Source organism: Apus apus, chromosome 1, assembly GCF_020740795.1.
Source record: "Apus apus isolate bApuApu2 chromosome 1, bApuApu2.pri.cur, whole genome shotgun sequence".
NCBI classification, from domain to species: Eukaryota; Metazoa; Chordata; class Aves; order Apodiformes; family Apodidae; genus Apus; species Apus apus.
The window spans coordinates 22,430,235-22,448,459 of record NC_067282.1 but is presented as its reverse complement, the minus strand read 5'-3'; the positions used below and the strand labels follow the sequence as shown (position 1 = coordinate 22,448,459).

General features: G+C 44.2%; 1 long non-coding RNA gene across 2 annotated transcripts in view; it reads right to left on the bottom strand.

Moving 5' to 3' along the window:
• Positions 1 to 18,225, bottom strand: part of LOC127396435 (uncharacterized) — a 76,644-nt gene that overhangs the window by 56,582 nt on the left and 1,837 nt on the right. For both annotated transcript variants that reach the window (XR_007892004.1, XR_007892003.1), the window contains exon 2: positions 16,403 to 16,482. This is a non-coding gene — a long non-coding RNA (uncharacterized LOC127396435). The remainder of the gene's footprint in view (positions 1 to 16,402; positions 16,483 to 18,225) is intronic.

Here is an 18,225-nt window from a genome sequence, read left to right as displayed (position 1 = left end):
GGGATTTGAGTGAGGGTAAATCCAAGCGCACAGTGCTGGGACGTTATACCTATAAATCTTCTGTGTCTTAACGCTCTGCTTTATTCACTGACAAAAGACAAGCGTTTGCTGCCCTTGTAAGGTTCATAAAGCACAAAGGGAGGGTGTGTGCTCAGCATTGCTTCCTGTAGCACTGGCTGCACTACAGTGCAGGAAGGACTGGGAGGGATTCCTCGGCTCCTGTGGGCGCAGGGAGACCCACTCACCCTGCGCCGCAGTTACACAGTGATGCAGCTACTTTTATAACAGCAACTACCTCTAGCCAGGAAGTATTTTTGGCAACAGCTACCTTACAGGCCCCTTCAAGGCTATTGAACACCTACTAAGGATTTTTTATGTAAATTTTGTCTTTTGCTTGTCTCTGTCCTGCCACAGACAAGTGCCCCAGTTTATGTAAAAGCAAAGGCTGAGAAAGGCCCCTTCCTTAGGATAGCTACCTTAAAACAAATAACTTGAGTTTGAAAAAAAAATAGCCTGCTCTCTGTTAGGCATCACTGCCTGGCTAAATACACAGAATGTCCCCTGCATGTGCACGACAGGCCAAGCAGGGTGCTTAGTTACTGCACTAGACGGCACGTGGCCGTGCCTGCTGGGGAGAGGCCGGAGGGAGGAGACCTGATGCAGCCTGTGATGCTGCTGCACTCCTGCTCCTGCTGCCGGTGTGCTTTGAACTGTGTGGACCTACGAGATTTCAAGGGTGAGAACTGAATCCAAAATGAGGAACAGGATGCCCAGCTGAAAACACCTTCATTTTCAAAGAGTTGAAACTTTTGCCGGAAGAGCACCCTTAAATCAGCAGTGGGGCGAGACTGGTGGGAAAGAGGTTTGTTAGGTCAGCCTGTTTCCTAGGCAAAACACGCTTTCAGAGACCCAAGTTCTTCAAATCTGAAACAGGCCTGAAGAAGGACTTATGCGTCTGCAAGATTGTCTGCTTTCTACAACATGGTCAGCTGGTCTAGTAAAAGACCTTATCTCTTCCCATAAATTCTGCCCTGCTTATAATAGCCTGATACCATCACTGCTGCAGCACTACTGAAAAATGTCCAAAACTTTGTGCCATTCTTCAGAAGCCAAGCCATAAGGTTAATTTGCATTCTCACTTTCCCTGGTGTAAACTGTGGCATAGCTGTCCTCTTTTGCTCTCCTATTAACTATTTATGCCTCCTGCTTTGGAGGAGAACAAGACCCAGCTCTGCCCCACAGCACTTACTTTCATGGAGTAACATTAAATCGCCCTGGCGGGGTGTTCCCAGTGCACGTGTAGTAAGGATGTGCTCCCTTCTTCCTTGGGAAAATGGGCATTAACTCTTCAAGGTCTTGGAAATGAAATGCAGAAGTAGCTGGATCCATTGAAGATGTCACCCGTGGCCTAGCACACCCACCCACAGTGCAGCTGGCAAGGTCTGGGGGGCTGGGCGGCAGCGAGCACGACAGCTCCCTCAGCAGCTCAGGGCTGAGTGAACGCGCAGTTTCACAACTGGCCTAAGCTGACCTACAGCTGGGCTCCTGCCAAAAGGCAGCTCTCTCCCCTCTGCTGACACTTGTGCTCCTTTGGCTGTAGGGTCAGTGGCACCAGGGGCTGGCTGGTCTCAGTTCAATCCTCCCCTCCTTTTGGTAGGGTTAATTTTCAGCCGGCTCAGTTGGCTGAACTGGCTGGCTGAGTAGCTCGGTGGATGCTGGGGCTGGCACGAGGAGACAGCAAGGCTGTGCTGAGATGGAAGGTGCAAGACTGGCCTTCCTGGTGGCACTGTGGACTCAGTTAGCAGGAGTAAGTGAGGGGTGTGCACCCACAGTGGGCTTCTGGAGTATCCTGCAAACCTCCCCAAATGCCGTGGGGGATCAGGACAGGCAGCTGCCTTGGGATGGGATGCAAACATTCCTCTGCTCCTTTGAACACAGAGAAAAGGGGTTTAACAGCCATCTGTTAAAGAATGGTGCCACAAGGAAAACACACCTGATACACATGTAAGTGAGGGGTTTTCCTGTGGTATTTAGGCCTAAGGTGTTTGCTATTTTACCATCCAGCTATGCACCCAGCCTTCAAATGTGTTCAGTGCAACACATGCACTAGATTTAACAGCTGCTACACCATGGTTATAGCAACAACAGCAGCTTACACTCTGGTTGTATTGGCCACCAGTGCCACAACATGGCCAAAACTCTCTCCAAGGGACAAAATTATGCCCAAAATCAAGCGGCTTTCTTTGTCATTTACAGCTGATGGCTGTTCTCGAGGAGACAGTGTATTTGTGGCAGGGTCCTGGCTTGGGGGAGGGTGCCTGGTGAAGTGCCAGTGCTGTAGCTGCATGGGAAGCTATGGGAAAGAGGACCTAGTGCTTACATTGTGATACAGAAAAACGAGGGCAAACACTGGCAAAGAGCTGAACAAGCGTCTCCACAGCATTCCCTGAAGTGAGAGCTCATTCCTTCCTTGTGTGTCAGGTTTGTGCAGCTACTGTGAGACGAAGCTTGGTATGACAAATTCTTACAGAGTAAGACAAATTCTGCCAGGGTTAACCCACAGAGGCTTCACCACTAACCTTCCCCTGAAGCAAAGGAGGATTAGAGACAAGATGTTAACAAGAGAGCAAAATCAGGGTCATAGGAGGGCTTATAATCAGTCCTGAAGAAGAGGCAGGTCACTACCTAACTTTCTTACCATGTATTTCCACAGAATGCACCTTCATGTCTTTGATCAGCTCACTCAGCTACCCTTGGCCTCCAACTGCAGCTGTATCAGCTAACTCATTTGGTTCCCATTTTTCCATGCCATCACTCAAATTTAGTAAATTGAAACATCTGGATGAACCTAGAAAAAGCTGCAAGTGATGTCCTTATGGTATCTAATCCAAATAGCCTATGCTTTGAAAATCACCATCCAAGCAAACTTCTCTGCACCTACCCACTGGTTTCCCCTCAGCCTGGCTCTGGGTCCTGCTCTGTTCTTTCACTTGGTCACTACTGGGCTCCCAGGGTTTAAACCTGTCTTACTGTCAACATTATTTTGTTTGAATTCCAAAACTGTTCATATACTTTCCTCCCTCTAGTAAACTTACAGCACTGAGTAAAGATCCCATTAAGAAAGAACTATTTGGGCCATAGAGAAATGCTGCCAACTACTGTAACAGGAAAACATTACAGCTCCCTTTTGCCCCAAAATAACGTTTACAATACATAGTAAATAGCGATTCCAGTTCTTCTGGGAACAATAATCACAGCCCCCTCTTTCTCCAAAGGGAGTGTGCAGTCCTCCATCCCAGAGAGAAGCTCATTTCCTACAAGGCATGCCCTTGTACAGATGGCATTGGCCTCTGCCCAGGAGCAGAGGACAAGGAGACCAGCAGTGAGGAAGCCGAATTGGATGCTGTGAAGAAGTCACTCCTGCAAGAGCATCACATGACAGAAGCTAAAAAAGCATTCCTCACCAGAATGGAACTCCAAGGAGTTTGTCTGGGCTCCTCTCTGACCAGGAAGGAATCTTATTTGGCTTCTTTTCCCTCTACTCCATGTCCAGGAACCTGTAATTCTGAAAGTGAGTCCATCCATGTAGATACCTGCAGAGAGGCAGATGGTGTTCAGGGATCCAGAGACCTGGGCTGTGTTTCCTGCAGTGCATCTCATTTCTGTGTCATAAGGCAAGTCCCTTTGCCTCTGCCATCTCCTTGCCTAGGTTTGTTGCATCTGTTACTCAGGAATGTCACAGGACACTTTGTATGTCTGGTCCCGTCACATCTCTCGATAAGTTGTGTTTTAGGTGAGGTATTTATTAAACATGCAACTTTAATATAAGAAAAAAGACTTTTGAAAGACTCTGCTTGTTTTTAAATTGCTGCATATCACAATTTGGCCTAATCTGAGACCACCAAATGTATGGCAGCAAGCAGAGATCATGGAAGGCTCTCCAGTCTTTCTGTAGATAAGCAATACAGCCCAGATCCTCAGTGCTTCCAAAGGCCAAGAAGCTGTGTAAGGTCTTTAATCAGAAAAACTAGTAATAGATCATGAGTGAGTGGGTTACATAACTGACAAGCTAGTCACATCTTGGTAGGCATAAAACCATTTATTTTCTGGTGACCTAGCAATATTACAATGCATTATACCTGCTTCTTTCAAGTCTTGCTGCAAAATGTGCTTTGTCTGTGGATGCTCTTCCGGCAACAAAGGGTGTACTGTAGAGGGGCACATGGCTCTGGATTTCTGCCGTGAGGCCCTGACTCTGAGTCTGCAGGTTGTCACTGTCAGCAACAAAACCTGTTTAAGGTTTAGCCCACCTCCCTTCGCAGCCCAGGCTCTGCACTCATAGGTACTGCTGAACCCAACTTCCACCATGCCTTCCTTCCATATCACTTGAGCAAAGCAACAGGATCTCCAGCACAAAACAGGTTAAGTGGTGAAGTCTGGGATGGGTGTATTTGAGCAGGTCCTCAGCACCATCTCCTCTTCAGCACCACTGGGTGATGTTCAGTGTGCTCCTCCTCACTGACACGGCAGAGGCTGGCAGGCGTTTCCACACTGGTCCTGGGCACAGCATCTGATTCTCCCTCTCCTACAGACATGGCTGTGTTTACACTTGGTCTTCTGGATGTATAGAAAATGTGAATCATATCCCTAGCAGACATTGCTGAAGCAGGAAATGCCTTAAATATATATATTTGGCCTTGGACCATGTAATACCAGAGCCACGTTTGTCTGCAGCGTGCTGAGATACGCATGTTCTCTGCTCATCCAGAACTGCTCCACATTGTCTGTGCACATTACAGCTCAGCCTCTCCAGGGAAGGCTGTGTTTGCTGTTATATTTGCACACCAGCCACAGCTTTGCTTTCTGGTTTATGAATGGTGTATCCAGAAATTGGCTGCAATGCTGGTATGCTTCAGAGAGGATAATGCCGTCCTTTTCCCTGCTGTTTATTGTTTACCAGAGGTGCCTAATTTCTGACAAACAAAAGAGAGGGATTCTGGGCAATTTAGCAATAATCAAGAGCAGGATGAGCAGGATGGCTTTCCAATATGTACAGCACTGTGTGTAGGGCTGCACAAAGGCCTGCAACACTGGGCAGCTTGCTGACAGAAGTCACTTACACTGCCACATTAATGATAACAGCAACAAATCTTGTCTGCCCTGCAAATCACAGCCAGAGGATGTAGAAACCTCCAGACTAGCAACAGAAAAACTGGACGGGAAGCCTATGACATTAAATACCTGAAAGGGAAGCCTTGGAACTGTGAGAAGGAATTGAGTATGTACAGCACAGAATGGGTACTCCTTAGGGGGCTATTTGAAAATCATTGACTAGTTTTGCCTACTAGTGTAGCTCTGTCAAAGTCAACAGAGACATCAAAAGTTTGTGCAGATGACGTTCACTCAGGTACAGAAGAGCACAGCAAGACTTTCCACTTTGATCAGTTGTCTGGCTCTGGCCCTTGGTGCAGAAATCCTTCAGATGTCTTCTGGGGTTTCTTTTGTCATTTGATGGGCTTGCCTCTGACATGAAATCATGTGAGTGGAGCTGTATGACTGAGGCAGGGCAGTAATACCAGGCGCAGGTAGGATGTGTGTGGCAGGGTTAACTTCAGGCCAGACCAGTAACATGTGGCACACTCCATATCTGCAGTGCAGCCCCAGGGGCTCTAGCTCCAGTACCCAGGTGGAAAACCTGGGTGACTATCCCTCAGCTGCATTACACACATAGAGCTCAGGACTGCGGCTGGACAGCCTGTGGGTGCCCAAGCAGACTGGGCTGCTATTATTTACTTACCACAGCACAGAAATTATCCTGGCCCTCCCTGCCTCTGCATGCTTCCTTCCCTCCACCAGCCTCCTCAGCTCACGCTGTGGTGTCCTCCATCCCTCCCTCCTTACAGATAGCTACACCTCAGCCCCCAAACCTAACTGGAGCAGTCAGGCTACAGGACTGTCAGCATAATGCAGATGAACAGTGGCAAGAAAGGGAAGAGGCTACAATAAGGTAAATATTTGGAACCCTTTTGCCCTCTTGTTGCTGTTGGGACATTAAGCGAAACAGTTTCAGCTAATTAATCTTAGTCCTATGTACAGAATGCATCATAGAATCAAAGAATCACAGGATATTAGGGGTTGGAAGGGGCCTCCAAAGAGCATTGAGTCCAACCCCCCTGCCAGAGCAGGATTAAAAAAAACCCCAAACCAACAGAAAACCCAAATAAACAAAAAGAAACCAACTAGGGCAGATCACTCAGAAAGGCATTGAAGGCATAGCCTGAACACAGCAGAGAAACTTCTAATATATAGTCTGCAGTGGAGTAATACTAGTTGTGTGGGTAGAGTCCATTGAGCAGATATGTATGTTAAAACTGTAGGTGCCCATTTGTGAGTTAGAGACCTTAGGATGCTGTTTTAAGTCAAAGAGAAATAGGCAGTTTTGGCATAGGATAGAAATTTACACTCAGTTGAGCTAAACTGTGCCTTGTATGCTCCTGTTGCTCCTCACCAACAATACAGGGAGTCAGGCACAGCTAGTTTGCAGGTAATGTCTGCATGACACGTGTCAAATGACGGGCAAGATAAATCACATTTGGTACAGCTTTGATTTGACACAGGGATGCTACACACTACAGGGCTGCTAGGAGGGGGCATCGTAGGGTGCCTGCTGGGGCACGCAAACACAGAGGACAGAGAGCCAGATTCAGAGGAGGAACAGAGACACAGTGACAGACACAGCAAAACCCTTTGGGAACGTGGCTGCCGAAGCAACCGTGACTTCATTAGACTTGCTTAAGATGCCCTCTAGCCTAGACCTTTCACCTCATTTAATGGTTTCTTGGCCTCAATCCCTTATAATTCCAAAATGAAAAAAAAAATCCCTTTTGACTCCTGTTTTCAGGCCAGGGCCGTTTGATTTGGAATGCTGCCTTGAAGTCTGTGCTACTGATTGATTTCAGGTTTATTATATTTCCCCCTTTGAAACATGCTACAGTAAAAAAAGAATCTGTACATTTTGTAGTTTTTCATGTAACTACCCCCCACCCCCCCCCTTTTATTTTTTTCAATCTTAGCAAATGCTCAGTCTTTTCCACTTCAATAGCCTGAAATTCTCCCCTGGGAGTCCTAAGCTCTTTAAATATTTTTAGGTTGCCAAATTTCTTATGTTCTCTCTCCAGGAAGCCAATTTTGTTTCGAAGCTCTTGAGAGTAGTCCAGCTTCATCTTTTGCGCACTCCCTGCATCACAATAAAATGCTGCCTAATTGCTGCCTCAGCTGAGTCCCAAAGGTGCTGGAGTTTGTCTCTAGGCTACTGTTGTGGACAATAAACTCTTCTCAGGCTAGAGTTAAGCTTTTTTATTATTTAAATCTGAGTAATGTACAATTAGTTTACTAGCAAGTAACCCACAAAGATCCAGTATGGAAAGAAATTCTGACATACCCTTTTCCAACACGATGACAGAACGATCAGATATAAAGATTTGCAAGCAACTCGTAATGCAAGATGTAATGGAAAGACCAACATTTAATTAAGCCAAAAGACATGAGAATGTTTCTGTGAGCCTAGCAGTTACTCTCAGACCTTGGCTATTTGGTGTTCTTTAGCTTCAAATTGAAAGTGGTGGTATAAAGAAGTCTCATTTTTCCTCTAGCTTATCCATAACCTGAAATCCCTTTGAAAGAGGAAAGGCAGCTGTAGATAACAAATGCCAGATGAGTGAGAGCTTTCTGTTCTCAGTCTAGCACAACAGCCAGAGGATTCAGCTAGCATTTTCCTAGAATATCATCAAGAATATATTAAGACTGGGCAGCTGCACCTCCATCAAGCTTGAGAAGACCCCTGGAGCAAGGCACAAATGGGCAGAACAGGGAGTGAGAATGAACAAATCCTTTTTGTCTCCCCAGGACCATATTCAGCCATCATCAATAGCAGAAGACGATATCTGTACACAGCATACACAGGCATTGTCTCCTTTCATGTTTCTTTTTTTAATCTGTATTTTCAAGTGCTTATTATTTCCGTTAGGAAATATGGTTTCTGATGATAGTGCACACTCCATGAACATCATAGTGGAAAGACTTATTGATAATTTTTTTGAGGCTAATTCCTTAAGACACTTGCTTTGGGTGCATTTGGTGCTGTGTGCCTGAAGCCACAGTCTTAATTAAGCAAAAATGAAGCTGGAAGAGATTTTCTCAAAACAGTTAGACTGCCCTTTAATTAGAAAAAGTCAGACATAGTATCAGAGACCTGGCAGTCTTCAAGGTGGTGTTGGCAGCACACTTGCAGCCTGGGACACTGATGAGCGAGGACAGCACACGTCCACAACAGGGCAAGCCGATTCAAACGTCTCTTCGTACAGCCCCTTTTGTCAGCACAGAGTGCATGCATAACTGGCAGATGGACCCATCTGCAGTAACTGCAAGGCGACTGTCAACCACACACCACACTCTCGCTGCACACAGACCCCTCCTGCTGCTGGGGTCCCTCATTCTTTCTTTAGATTCATCTTCAGCACTTCTTGAGAATGCAATGGCAGACACGGCGTGGGCTGCAGAGCCTTCATTACTAATGGTGACGCACAGGACAGAAGGATGCACCAGTCTGAAGCCGATTCTGGCAGGCAGCAGTTAGAAAAGCTAGGATGCAATTTCAGCCTTACTCAGATCAATGGGAATTTTGCCACTGATGTCAGTGGGACGAAGACTTCGCTCCACATGTCTGCCTGTAATCCGAGAACATGTATTCTGCAAGTCTGGAGACTCAGTGAAAACGGGACCCCACAGAGTTCATCTTAGATTCATTGTTTGAAATAAAACTGTGTGGATTCTTTGTGCCCTTTTTAGTTATCTGTAAAACAAGTATGATAATGCTTTGAGTGCTAAACAATACAAGGTGTGTAGGAAGACATAATATCTTTTATTAGACCAGCTGAAGTAGTTGGGGAAAACCAGACAAGCTTTCAGGCTTGTCTGAAATGCTTTGAGATGCTCTGATGAAAGGTGTTCGAGCTGTGCAAGGGATCATTAAATTACATTCTTCCTCTCTCTGGAAATCATTTAGTGATATTTCAAAGGAAAGATGCTGTACAGAAATAACTGATTTCTATTGCAAGTGCTGTCTGGAGCTAAATATCTTCCTTCCTCTCTCTTTATGAACTAATCTAAAGGAAAATATGCTTCAAATTAGCATGTTAAGAATAATTTTGTGGTATAATGCATAGTCCTGTGAAATGTTCTGCGTTAAGACTAACTCACAAGATCCTTAAGCATAATTCATTAAACACTAACAAAATGGCTGGATTTCTGTTTAATGCTTTGTGGAAATTGCAAAGATACCACTATAAAGAAATTAGAAAGCATGGAAGCTCTCTGAAAAGAGCAAGTGAAAAAAAAAATAGACAGATATGGGTCAAGAACTACATTACACTTGCAAACACTGCCTAACAAGCCTCCAATTTTTCACTTTTGCATGTGGGCATCATGCCTTCAAAAGCTGTGAACAGGTTAGTGTCCATACGAGAGTGACAGAAACAACAAAACACCTAACCCCCTTCTCTCCTTGGTTTACCAGGAAGGACAGAATGAATTTGGAATGCTCACATGAAATTAACAAGAGTGACAGGCTAACAGCATGATGGTATTGCAGCTGTGAGTGCAGCAAGATACACCAGTGCCATCCTGGAGTCAGTGGACCCCTGGGGTCACTGGGGGCCATGAAGGCGTAAGTGAGAGAAGGTTTAACTGTACATAAATCCTACTGGTATCACTTCACTAGCACTTTAGTTCAGTGTCAAGACACCAGTGTCAAGAACAGAGAAAACTGGAAGGGGAATCTTTAGATATGTAAAAAGTAGTTGCAAAGAAGCGTGAAATAAACTGTTGTGTCTGTTAGAACAACAAGCAGTGGGGATATACTGCAACAAAGGAGACTTACATTAAATCACCAGACAACTACCCAGGATTAAGGAAAATGAAGCATTGGCATAGACTGCCTAGAGAAATGGTGAAACTTTCATCACAGAAACGTGTTTAAAATGGCTTAAATAAACATAATCAAAAGTGTCACTACTGATGACTGTACACTGAAGCGAAGAATAGACTTGGAGACTCATCTGAGAAAGGTTACACTGCGTGACCAAGTTTTCCTGGATGTATTCTCTTTCTTCCCCCCTGGAAGTTGTTGCTGAAGATTTTCTGTTTGTGTGAGATTCTGAGATACATTCCTCTGAAAATATTTGTCTAAGACCAGAGGGGCCATTTATCTTCTGAAGTGCCTGTTCCTCTCTGCTGATCACAGATGCAGTCACAGATGACTGGCTTGGTGTGGACACCTACTTATTGAATCCATAATTTCAGATGAGACAATTACCATCCTTAATGACAAACTGTGTCCTTTCTAATATATTCCCAGATATAACACTCAAATCTCTATTATTCATTCCAACTATAATTACTTGTTGTGCATTTATGAAGTGGCACCCATAACACATAATCATAATGTTATTTATTGTCCTGTACTAGTGATTTTATCACATTATTCTTAGATGCCATATGGTTTAATGAAGAATGTAATGAAGGTTTCCTATGCAGTAGAGAGAAAACTTCTAGACAACAATGAATATATTCCACTTTTGCATTCCATTCCTACTGAGCATATCACTGAAGTGTATGGTATCTCAGGAAGGAAAATGTTATTTTTAGATCTGAGAGCCAGCCAAAGCTCTGCTGAGTTGCAGGTAGAGCTACTAACTAGGAATGTAAGCGGCTTTATTTCAGCAGTATGTGTGATACACTAGGGAGCCCCTGATAGATGGTACTAACCACTTCTGTTTTCAAAGTCTATATACAATTAAGGCATGTTAATCTAAGCTGTATGAAACTATGTGTTTGTATTGTACTAATCTCACCACAAGACTAAAATCTGTCTTAAGACATGTCTACACTATGTCCTACACTGGGGTCAAGGGAAAAATCCCAAGCCCTCAGTTGTCCCCTCTGCTTAATTGTTAGCCCTCTCCTTGGGTACCTGTTTAAGTATATCACATGCATTCAAGACAAGGCATGGATCTTGGGTAGTTCACTCTTGGAATTTCCCCCAGTTGGCAATAATGCCAAGATCATAATATTTGGCCCCTCACACTCCTGTTGTCTTCCCTGCAGGCAGCACACTCTTGAAAGTGCATGGGAGGCACACCACAAGGTACATATCTGAGATCCAGGGTACAGGGCTACGTGGTGTGGACAGAGCAGTATGTAGCAGCCCTAAGCAGCCCAGGTGTGAGTCAGCATCCACCACTGAGCCTTGAGATGGAAAACTTCTCCCTCTCTTGTGTGGATACATGCTTTGGGGCCACTTGCAAGTAATGGCACAGGGAGTTTGCCCCTACCAGCCAGCAGCACACTGAACGGTGGTGCTGGAGGCTGCTCTCCTCGTGCAGGAAGGTCCCAAGGACTGTCTCAATAGGAGGAGGATTTTTTTGCTATCTCAGCAAAACATAAACCCAGAATACAAATGACAGAGAAACAGCACAGGATCACCTTCCCCACCTTGAGAAAACAGTACAACATATTATACTGTGCTTTTCAAACTTTTTTTAATAACCTTTGTTCTTCTTTTGTAACCTGTAATGATAGAAACCCCAGTCTGTTATCTTCTATTGCACAAGTACCCTCATTATACATGTATTTATCCACTGTAAAAGGATTTGAAGAGTTAAGGCTCTGTACTGGTTTTGGTGAGGATAAAGTTAATTTTCTTCATAGTAGTTAGCAGGTGTTTTGGATTTGAGCTGAAAACAGTGTTGGTAACACAGGGATGTTTAGCTATTGCTGAGCAGTGCTTACTCTGAGTGGAGGTCTTCTCTACTGCTCTCACCACTCCACCAAGCAGGTTGGGAGTGCACAATAAATTGTGAGGGGACAGGGCCAGGACAGCTGACTCCAACTGACTAAAAGGATAATCCATGCCATGTGATGTCATGCTCAGCCATAGAAGCTCAGGAAGGAAGGAAGAAGAAGGGAGGTTCAGAATTATAGTCTCTGTCTTCGCAAGTAACTGCTGCATGTGATGGAGACCTGCTTTCCTGGAGATAGCTGAACACCTGCCTGCCCACGGGAAGTAAATTCCTTATTTTCTTTTGCTTGGGTGTGCAGCTTTTGCTTTACGTATTACACCAGCTTTATCTCGATCCATGAGTTTTCTCACTTTTAGTCTCCCAATTCTCTCCCCATCCCACTGGGCCCAGAGTGAGCGAGTGGCTGTTTGGGGCTGAGCTGCCACCTGGGGCTAAACCATGACAGACTCATTTTGTAACTTCCTTACATTTAAAAATGCATTGACATGAAAGGTAAACACAACACTTGCCCTCTCCCCCCCCCCCCCCCTTTTTTTTTTTTTCTTTTAAGCTGATACAAAACATTGTTTGCATGAGGAAATGCACACAAGAAGACAACAGCATATATAGGTTTAGCTCCATCTTAGCATATATAAATTTAACTCAGTTATGCTTCCTTGTGGATTTTAGCTTCTTCCTTACTTGATTCTTTAGGAATGTTTTTATTCTTACCTTCCTGGAGAAGGATCAGAAAGAGGCAAGTATTTCCCTAAAAGAAGCAATTAGCCAGGTTGAGCTGTGGAAGGTCACAGGTAAATACAATCATACAATCTCATCACAGGTTAATAAGAAGCCTGCCTGCCTGCCTGGTGACTTCACTGACCTGCTAGGCAGTGCCACCACATCAACAGCTGTACTAGCACAAGCAACAGAGTGACACTCAAAAGCAAAGGGCAAGAACAAGTGTTGAGGGGTGGAGACCAGTTAAGTCAGTTTTGTTGCCAAGGAAAAGATGCAAAGAATAGCACAGAACAGCATTCAAAGTTGAAGAGGCTCCTCCAGATGATAATTCAGAGCAGAAACCTAATGAAGATTGTCTAAATTGCTCTCTGGAGGAGCCTCTCTCACTCCTTCAACTATGTAAGGCATCTAGGGAGATGAGCCTCCTAATTTAGGCATCTAAGTTAGATGTTCAAATGTAGGCAGTGAATATTCCCCCCAAGAATGCGAATGGGATGTTATAATAATTTCAGGTATGTTTAACCAAAGCTGTGATACCAATGCCTGTCATTTTATGAGATACTGTTCCTTGTCTCACTGACCCTTTACTGACACAATCATGTTTCTAATTTGTTAGATAAATGAACATTAACAAAACACACATTGTCTAAATACAGTCCAAATTTTGAAGTTAAAAAAATATTCCTAATTTTACTCTCAAAATATGAACCAGATTAAGTTGTTCACATGGAAACCACTGCATGTTCCCTATTCACATTATAGGACCAGAAAGGGAAAAGAGATTCTTCACAGTGTTCACCAGCATATCTTGTTTAACGTTCTTGCTCCCCTTAAAGATTTCAAGTAGGATCTTTGGCTAAACTTTCAACTGTAAGTACATCTTGCCATTTACTGCATTGCTTCTACCCACTCAGAATTTTTTACACATTCAGTGATGCAGGTTTAAGAAGTTAACAATAAATGACAGTTTTTTTCCCAATGCAGATGCATGGCCTGTGGTGTGCTTACCTCCTGCCCTGCAGAATCTTCATACTCAGGCACATACCAGAATACAAATCTTCAGTCCATCCCTCTCCAACACAGTCACCTTCATTGCCATTGATCACAGCACTAACCAAAGGACTGTTTGAGACAGTCCTGGAAAGGTTTACCATTACATTAAAGAATGCTCTTTAAATGTAGCTATCTTCTGTTCTGGATGAATGTGTTTACAGAAGTGGATTGCTACAGCCAATTCATCTTCTAATATCTCATACTGCAGAACTGGAATTAACGTGCCTAAGAAATCAAAACCACTGGTCAAGCCATTAATAAACATAAGACTGCTTTGTTTATTCTAGTGGTTTGGGCATCTAAACAGTGTGTAGCTGCCCAACAGCTCCTTGTGCTGGTTTGGTTCTGGCATGGTTTCAGTAGCAGGGGAGGGTACCCAGGGGTGGCTCCTGTAAGAAGCTACTAAAAGCTCCCCCAGCTCAAGTGGCCAAGGCCAGAGCCATGAGAGAGAGACAATGGATACGCCTTTGTGATTAACAAATGAAAGAACTGGTACAAGACCAGAGAGAAGAGGGGCAGGAAGCAGGGCAGAGCTGGAGAGGTGAGAGTAGTGCCAGAGTGGAGATCCCAAGGTTGGTGAGGAAGAAGGGGGAAGGAGGTGCCCAAGCAGAAGTTTCCCTGCAGCCCATGGGGAGATGGCAGGCTGTATCCCTGCACTCATGGAGGAACATGGTGGACTATACACTGAAGGCACATGGTGGGGGAAAATGCGGACCTGCAGCCCAAAGACTTGGATCTGCAGCTGTGGAGGATCCCATGCCAGGGGAGGTGACTGTTCCCAAAGCAGCCTGTGACTCTGTGGGAAGCCCACACTGGAACAGTCTGTTCTTGATGGACTGGACCTCGTGGGAAGGACTCATGTCAGAGAGGTTCGTGGAGGAATCTCTGCTATGAGGGGACCCTGTGGGGAAGCAAGGAAGGACTGTAAGGAATCCTTTTCTCTGAGGTGGAAGGAGCCACAGGAACCACCAGCCTGTGAACTGACTCTAAACCCCATCCCCTGTCCCCCTGTGCCGCTGGGGGGAAGGAGGGAGAGAAACAGAGTACAAAGTGATTTGGGCCCAGGAAGAAGGGAGGGGTGGGGTAACATATGCAAGCACTGCTCTGTGTGTTGTCTGTGTCCTGTGTGTGTTTGATTAGTGGTAAATAAAATTATTCCCCAACTTGAGTCTCTTTAGCCTGTGACCCTAATTGGTGAGCAAACCCTCCTTGTCCTTTTTCTTGACCCACGAGCTTCTAGTTGGCCTTTGTCCTCCCCATTCCAGTGTGTTTGTGAGCAGCCACGGGGGTTAGGCCCAAACCATGACACTCTTTTATTTGAAACTGTCACTTTTAAGTCAGAGGAATATCTACAGGGGAAGGAGTATATACCAGCATGACTTAAAATTAATGGCTGTGCCTGAGTTTACGGGCTCAACTGCTGTAACTGTTTGGTTCAAACCTGTGGTTTGGTATCCATTTCCACTTAGCCCTCATCACCTCGATAAAACGGCTGCCTATAGGTCACACGTGGTATTGCAACTGTGCACAGAAGTACGTGCTTCAAGTAGCACTAAAAGTGCAGCTGTGGGTCGTTTTATGCATGCAGACCAGGCAGCTTGTCTCCAGAAGATATCTTTAATAGCCAACTTCTGCCTACCCTGTGCTCAGCAGGGGCACCAGCTGAGCCCGTCTTTCCTACCATGCTACTTACTACAGAACTAAAAGTAACTCAGTTACTATTAAGACTGTCAGCCTTTTGCAAATGCAGTTGAAATTGGCCAAAATGATTGCGGTGGGACAGACTGTGTGCAGTTCCAGAAGTGTCAAAACCTTAGCAAACTAGCCCAAAATTCACACTGTACCATGAAAGAGTTACCGAATGCTGAACATTGTTTTGCTTAACCGTGATTTCCTCTCAGTTGTCAACCCCAGCAGACAGATCAACGAAACTTTGCCACTTGATACTGTCTAGTGGCCTGCCACAGGACTGTGATGATGTGAATAAACTTTCCTTTCTCTGCCCTGGTTTTCACTTAACAGTTGCTGACACACAGCTCCCTGGGTCTGACTCTACTTTATTTGAGGTTTCTCTCCAAATTTTCTTCTCTTTTTGACTACTGTAAACTACTTTGTTATTCATTCTCCAAACAGTAATGCTCCAATATATGCAAAGTGCTTATGCATGTTAAGTATACACAGAAAAAACCCACAATACCCAAGTTTTTGTTAATTCTTCTAATTTATGACCACAGATTCAAAGCAGAACTGTTTTATTCAACCTACCATGAGCTTGCTTCAGCCCATCTCAAAGATCTGTCTTCTGCTTGTATTTTCTATGAATCTGGCATTGGCTTGTTTTTCATAATTTTAATCAACCTAGTCATAACTACCATGACAGCTTTCTCTTTCTGTGGCTTTAACATTGCAGCACTTTTGGTGGGACTCCTCTCACTTACCTTTAGGCATCTACAGAACAAACACTTATATTTATGCTGATCAGCTGAGTTTGCTATAATCACTGGAAAAAATTAAACACATTCAGGGTACCATCCACCTTGATCAAAGCAGGAATTATATCCCCAAAGTACCTATCTCTCTCTCTACCGTGAAAAAAGCCTAGAGGAAAGCTAACTCAGAGGCAAAGGTCTGTAAGACAGATGTTCACATTTGACCAGATAAACACAAACACCCGTGTCCGTTCCTACTCTTACTTTCTGCCTTAACTGAAATCTAATTTGAAAATCCTTTAACTATTCCCTATTAACAATTCACAGCATTTTGTGATGTACCTTGTGTGAGATGTTGTCTAAATCCTTCTGTGTTGCCACTCCGTCACAATTTCTCAAGGTTCAGACTCTGAGGTTCTTTCCTAGGAGGGAAATTGGTGGATGTGTCATACTGATAAATATCATACCATATAAATATCTATGCAGAAGAACAAGTACTATGTGTGTATGAAAATTAACAGTGTCTGTCTATTGATGCCTTTACTGAGTTGTGCATAACTTCCCTTGGAAGGTTAATGCCCATAGATATGTAACATGCACCTTCTTTTCCCTATTGCTTTTCACCTTCCATTATTGCAGCATTTCTGAACGTAGCCTGTAAGACTTGGTAAAGAGTTTTGTTCACATGTGAGCATTAAAAATTATTATGAAGCCACAATAATTCCTGTAGTCTACTTAAATATAATTGCAAGGGGAAGGGAAGACAAAAGCAAAGGGCAATTCATAATTCATAGATATCTCCTATGTTTTCAACCTTCTCCTGCAGAACTTTTGTGTGTGGGAGGAGGTTACAAATGAAGCTCTTTGCTACCTTGTGCTAAAAGCCTGTGCCAGCCATCTGAGTTAGACACAGTCTATGGAATTTATGTAATGATAACCAAATCAATTCAGAAGCCAGTACTGTTAATCTGACACAGACCCTAAGAGTGTATAGCTTTAAACTTATCCGACAGTGTTTGCAATTACTCCAGCTGAAGAGACACTTTTGAACCAAATCAAACGTTCACGGCAAAAGACTTACATAAATTTATATCAGCTTCTGATTGAACTGACTAGAATAAATTAGAGAGAGAAGGCACACAATCAGCTCTGCTGGCAGATTTGCACATTGCTGGAAAGGGGCATAAGTCTCTGGGGTTTGCCTGTGAGTAATGCTCTTCTGCACCAACACAGCTAGAGCCCACCTAACCATAGCCACGGACACCCACCAATATCATGTCTTATCCAGAACTGCCAGGCTTATAGCCTCTATCAAAAAATAAAAAGATGTAAGCCATGAGAATATACTCATAGTGGAACAGGCTTCAGCGGCTTAAAGTGTCACATCCCCTCCCAGCAATTTCTTACCTTCTCTTTGCCTGAGATTCCTGCCTCACACCAGCCGGTGGAATGAAACATACACACTAGTCCCAGCTGCTTCAATACAAGGCCCAGCAAATGAGCTTAAACTATTGATAGAGGTAACTTTAATGTCTTAATTGTATTAAACCAGGGACTGTTGTGGAGGCAGGAACCTTCAGTAAGGAGGCAGAAATAGATGGCCAGGGAAGCAGTATTTCTGGTATCACTCCAGCCAGATTTGCTGGACTTTGTCTGACTGTGGCAACAGGAAAGGTTGTGGAATTTCACACTCCTGGCTCCCATTCTTTTGCCTTATTAACAAATGCATTAACTTCTGGTTGTCTGGCTGAACTAGATAACCTGCTGAGATCCCTTCCAACCTGAATTATCCTATGATCCTTACATGTACCTAGTGTGAGGGATTCCTGCTGACTCAGTGACTTAGCAGATCTTGGCAAACAGGAAACCAATGCTTACCAAACCTTCCCTCTGAGGGTCCAACTACGGTGACACTGGTATTGCTCTGGTGGGAGCAACTGCTTTTCAAAGTAGGTCAGCAGTAGTATGGGTACCCTCTGCCAATAGGAAGCAGCCCCACTAGACTCAAGCATTACTTAAAAAATAATGGAGAAAAAAATCCCAAAACAAACAAATAGAGATTATGACTAAATAATCAACATTCTCTGTGTCAGTTTCCTAGCTGGGGTATACAAGCCTCAGACAAAGCAGTTAATGTGTTAATGTGATAAGAAGTATATAGTGCT